Consider the following 6,000-nt stretch of genomic DNA (forward strand, 5'->3'; position numbering starts at 1 on the left):
AAGATTAAATTTTTACAAACGGATAATGGAACCGAATATATCAACAAAGAGTTTAGCAAGTATTTAGAAGAGACGGGCATCCCGCAAAAGAATGGCGCTGCTGAGAGGAAGAATAGGACATTTTTAGAAATGGCCATATGCATGATGAAGCAGGCAGGTGTTCCTATTGTATTTTTTGCAGAAGCAATTAACACTGCTTGTTACATACGCATTCGACGTCCTACGAGAGCCGTTGAAGGTGAACTACCTATAAAATTGTGGACAGGGAAGATGCCATCCATCAAACATTTAAGACCTTTCGGACTTCGAGCTTAAGTTTTTATTAAAGATAAGTCCAATGAAAAATTTGATTCTCGTTCGGAAGAATATAATAATTGGTTACTCAGAGGAAGCAAAAACATATCGTCTTTGGTCACTACGTAAACGTCATGTAACTGTCAGTCATGACGTCAGATTCATTGATGATTTCTATGGGGGAAAAGTCAGAGAACCTAGTTGATATCAGTTTGAACCAGGACGATTCAATTCATAAGCTAATGGATAAAGGTAGCCAGAAAATAGATGAAAATTCGGAATATTCAACTAAGGAAGAAAATGTGCAACAAGAAGTTGAAAAGCCGAGTAGAGGCAGAAGATGCATTGTTCGTTCTGGAAAGTTGTGACTTGTATCGGATGGATGCTCCCAACGTCCAGGGGAGGACTTTACACACACTTATTCGTCGGTTGCTGGAGCATCAACTATTCGTCTTCAATAGAGAAGAACCAAAAAATGCATCAAATGGATTTCGTTACAGCTTACCTGAATGGAGAACTTCACAAAAAGGTTTTTATGGAAATTCCCGAATATTTGGAATATTTGTTACAAAAACTATGCAGATGTGAAACAGTGGGTACAAGTAAGCAAAAAATGATGCGGCTGAAAAGATTGCACAAAAGTAGATGAAAAAATTGGAAATCATGCAAATATCCAGTATGTTAACTTGTAAGGGCTATATGGACTGCGACAATCTGGTTTAAAATGGTTTCAAAAGCTGAGTAAAAAACTCGTACAACTAGGATTTGTCGCATCAAAAGTGCATCCTTGTTTCTTTATCAAAAGAAATAGGAAAGAACTGACAACGTTTACGGTTTATGTGGATGATATGTTTATTGCGCCGGAATACAGAAAGATGATTAATTACATTAAGAAGTCCTTAGCAGAATCATTTGAAATGAAAGATCTCGGAAAAGTGAAAAAAAAACATCGGAATTGGATTTTGTGACGATTTGAAAGGTATCGCGATTTCAATGAATCAAAAAGAATATACTGAAGCAATACTGGATCGTTTTGGAATGGATAATTGCAAACCTGTGAATGCACCTTTGGAAATAGCCTGACTTAGAAACAATGAAAAAAAATTCCATACCAAATTTTAATTGGGGCACTGATGTACTTAATAGTGAATACAAGGCCGGATATAGCATATGCCGTAAAATTTTTAAGTCAATTCAATTCAAGTAAAAATATAAACCATGTTTGAAAAACTAAAATCAGTAATTAGGATATTGAAAACAAGGGATATAGACGGACGGGGTAGACCATGTGATACCCTAAATCACTACCTCTACTCCACAGGGTATGATCTCTGGGCTCATTTAGTCCGTCACCTCAACAATTATGGGTTTGTGTGCGTATATTCTTTCACCATGGGAGCTGCAATATATCACGGAATGCCTACTCCGAACTCTTTTGGTCCGTGCCGGGATAGAGAAGAACCCTGAGCCATGAATCTCTTCCGTTTTCCAGATGCGCATCCACTCTGTCAACATCGGTGACATGTAATTAATGTTTTGTGGTTGCTCCGGTCGTAGTCACCTCCAGCGCTTGAACCCTGAAAAGAAGGAAGATAAGACCTCAGTCATGTTTGCAAACGTTACACCAGAAAGTGATAGGTCGAAGAGAAGAGCATTACGTCGCATAGAGATTTGATTTTAGAAGCCCTATGGTCCCATGCGTAACAATAAAGGAAAAAGAGGATTTGTTAAGAATCTGAAGATAGATTGTTTGTGATATAAATTATGATGAGTACTAAGGGTTTCACGAGTTACCCGCTCTTTTTATTCATATAACACTATATTTCAAAAAATATATCAAACTTTTCCCTTTCTCTTTAAATCCTCCTCCTTTTTACCGGTTCTGATGGAAGAGAGAGAGAGCAAAGAAACATAAATTAAACGCAAGTGCCAACTACCTGATGTTGCCGATGTAACAGCTCCTATTTACGTTGAGTGTGAAGATAAATTTAAATACTCAAGAATATTTACATGAAGCAAACAAATATTCATGCATATGCAATGGAATTATATATGCATACACAACATTACATAAGATATATGCCCTTACATATGTACATATATGTTTAAATAACGCACTATTTACCTCAATGGCTACAATAAATACCAGAATACCTGGAGTTGAAGAAAAATGTTTATATGAAACTACTAAAGACTAATATTGGGGTGGGAGAGAAGACCATGTCCGTGCTTAATCTTATTTCATATGATTTACAATGTTTTACAAGTTCGTAAAGTTCTTTCTACGTCTTCAACTCTTGAAGTTTTGAATAAGTTTTTGTCTCTTTGAAAAATATGCTTCCTATTATGGTAAAGTTTACTATTGAGTTGATTCGGTTGTTTTGTTTGTTAGTTAGTTGTTTGGTGTCTTCATCTGGATTTCTTTTCATTGCCTGATTTCATGTGCAGAATAATAAGAGACTCACGAAGGCATAAACAAGTTGCTAAACATAAGTTGGGATTCTAATAAAAGTTTTATGAAATTATATTTATAAAAAAAAAACAAACACAACAACAAACTTGTATTTATCGTATATAATATTATGTATTATGTATTTATCGTAAATTGTAAGGCATAGTGATATCCAATCTGTTTTTTATCAGCCTTAAACCCCCACTTTAAAAATCCACGTTTATTGGTCATAAAAATATTTTTTTAAAACACTCCTTAAAAATACACTACTTAAAATTTAATATTTAAAAATTCCACAAAAGTCTTGTTGAAAAAACAAGAAACAAGGGAACTGATTAAGATCTGTGGCGAGATCTGAAACTATAGTATTCCCTGCCTTACCCCTTGGTAAGTAAACATCGCCAATTTTTCCCACTAATAAATTAAAGTTGTTTTAATAAAATATTAAAACAACGAAGTCGTCATCCCAAACAAAAAACGCCAACCATTCTGTTTCTGCAAACAATATATTTAAAAATATCGATTTTATGGAATCAGTGTATTTAAAAAATCCACAATTTTTTAATAAATGTTGTTTAAAAAATTTTTGGAAAAAATATTTTAAGAAATTCTCGATTTTTTAGAAAAAAATTAATTAAAAAATCCTCGATTTCTGGAAAAAATATATTTAAAAATCCTCGATTTTTGGAAAAAAATATATATTTAAAAATCCTCGATTTTTCGAAAAAAATATGTATTAAAAAATACTCGATTTTTAGAAAACATATATTTAAAAAATCCACGATTTTTCAAAATATGTATTTAATATTTTCTAAAGACATATAAGTAAAAAATCCAGGATTTTTTTAAATATACATTTAAAAAATCTATGACTTTTTAAAAAATATTTAATTAATAACTTTACGATTTTTGAACAAATATTGTTTAAATATTTTTGAAAAAAGTTTTATTAAAAATTCACTATTTTTGAAAAAGTATTTTTTAAAAAATCTACAATTTATAACAAATATTGTTTAAAAAAATCTACAATTTTAGAATAATATTGCTTAAAAGATCTGCGCTTATGTGTATGACGGTGGTTGAAACACATTGAGACCAGTTGTATTCCCAGCAAAAATTCGTATTCGTTTGTCATTATGGAAAGTAATGTAAACAAAAATAATAAGCTTTAGCTTATTTTTCAACTTCCAGTGGCCATAAAATAACTAGTTGTTCTAGTGGTCATAGAATAACTAGTAATTCAGTGCCGTTGTTAAAATAATGGGTTCGTAGGGGGATTTGTAAGTAGTTACTGCTGCCAAAAATCCCTTATAAATCCCATTAATTTGGGAAGACATTTTTGCTGGGTTGTTTTGTTTCCGAATAATTTATATTTTTTATTTTTTTTTATGAATAACAAAGTTCTTGATAATTTTTTTCTAATAATTGTTCCCTATTTCTAGCAGAAAATAATACTATCCAACTAAAGTCACTGTCTTTCATTCTCATCTCCTCCCCCTGTTTGTGTGGATAATTTTAACTTTGCTTAACTCTTTTCTGTAAAGAAAAACTTAAGCATATAATTGTTCAGCAAAGAGAGAAGTTCATCTATACCTGAACAAGAACTATAATTCCCAAAGTCAGAGAGTAGAAGGTGAACAACAAGTCATAGCATAAATGAACAAACCAAAACAACAAAGCAAACATATGTAAAAGTTTTCATAAAAATTTTACGTTGTGTGTGTGTTTTTTTTTTTTTTTTTTTTTGAGGACAGACCATTGCATTTGCTTGCAAACATGTAAACATTTATGGGAATTATGATAATTATCTTAGAAATGGCCAAAAACTTTGTTCTAGTTTTATGTGATGCCTGGTGGAAAGATGAAGTGGTTGGCTGTAGGAGTAAAGATCACATGAGAGGCCTTGTGGGTGTAAATTATCACATAATGATCTCCGAACCGAAATTTGTGGCATGTTTCCTATCTTTTAATAATTTTTCAAATTACAATTCGTTGTGACTGCTTTACAATTTTATATCAAAGAAAAAGTGAGAGAGATAACTAAAAATAACAATTTATGCTACAAAATTTCATATATTCGGCGGCCAACCACCACAGTCTCTGAGCGATACCAATGTATTCTAATTAATTTTTAGTTTGCTTGCATTTATCTTAATTTAGTAAATATAACTAAATTTGGTTTGGTTTGGATCGGAGTCCGGTTTTAGTTTAGTTTCTTTTTGGATTGTAAGCCAATAATTTCTGTTACTGACATAACCTAATAAGCTGTGCAGTTTGGTTTTAATGGCTTTTTGTGGTGCTTTGGTCATGGCAAAATATATCTCAAGTATGGAGTGTTCATGCGGTAGTAATTAGCAAATTTAAGTTATTTGGAGAATATTATTGAAATGTTCATCAATTCGAGGTTTCTTGATGATCGGTGAATGATTTTTCGAAGAAAAAAGTTTAACATTTAAAAGAAATATAAGAGATCACATGTTGAAAACAGTTTGGATTTGCAAAACGTTTCCATAGAATCATTTTGGTTTACTAATATTCTAAATTTTTTGTTGGTTTGGCTTCAGAAGTTTGTAACATATCAGCCAACCTCAAACCAAACTACTTACCTTAAAAAATACACGATTTTTGCAGAAAAAATCTTTAAAAATTTTATAATAAAAAAAATCTATTTAAATTTTACAAAAAATTTGGATTTTTAAACAATATTTTTTTCAAAAATAGTGAATTTTTAAGGAATCTTTTTTCAAAAATCGTGGATTTTTTAAACAATACTTTTTAAAAATCGCGGATTTTTTAAACAATACTTTTTAAAAATCGTGGATTTTTTAAACAATACTTTTTAAAAATCGTGAATTTTTTAAATAATACTTTTTAAATATCATGGATTTTTTAAACAATTTTCTTTTTGAAAATTGTGGATTTTTATTGAATTTATTTTGCAAAAATTTACGATTTTTGAGAAAATATTTTTTAAATCGTGAATTTAACGAATATTTTTTTAAATCGTGAATTTAAAGAATATTTTTTCAAAACTTGTGGATTTTTTATAGATTTTTTTTGCGATTTTTAAAAAAAATATATTTTTAAGTCGAATCACTATTTTTAAGTTAAATCATGCATTTAAAGAATTTTTTTTTCAAAAATCGTGGATTTTTTAAATAATATTTTTTAAAAATTGTGGATTTAAAACCCTACACCTGTGGCGATGAAATTATAAGTTGGTTTTGGCTAAAGAGTTTGTAACGAAATAATAG

This window comes from Musca autumnalis, unplaced genomic scaffold, assembly GCF_047663935.1.
Source record: "Musca autumnalis isolate F117 unplaced genomic scaffold, ASM4766393v1 scaffold_2, whole genome shotgun sequence".
Classification (NCBI taxonomy): Eukaryota; Metazoa; Arthropoda; class Insecta; order Diptera; family Muscidae; genus Musca; species Musca autumnalis.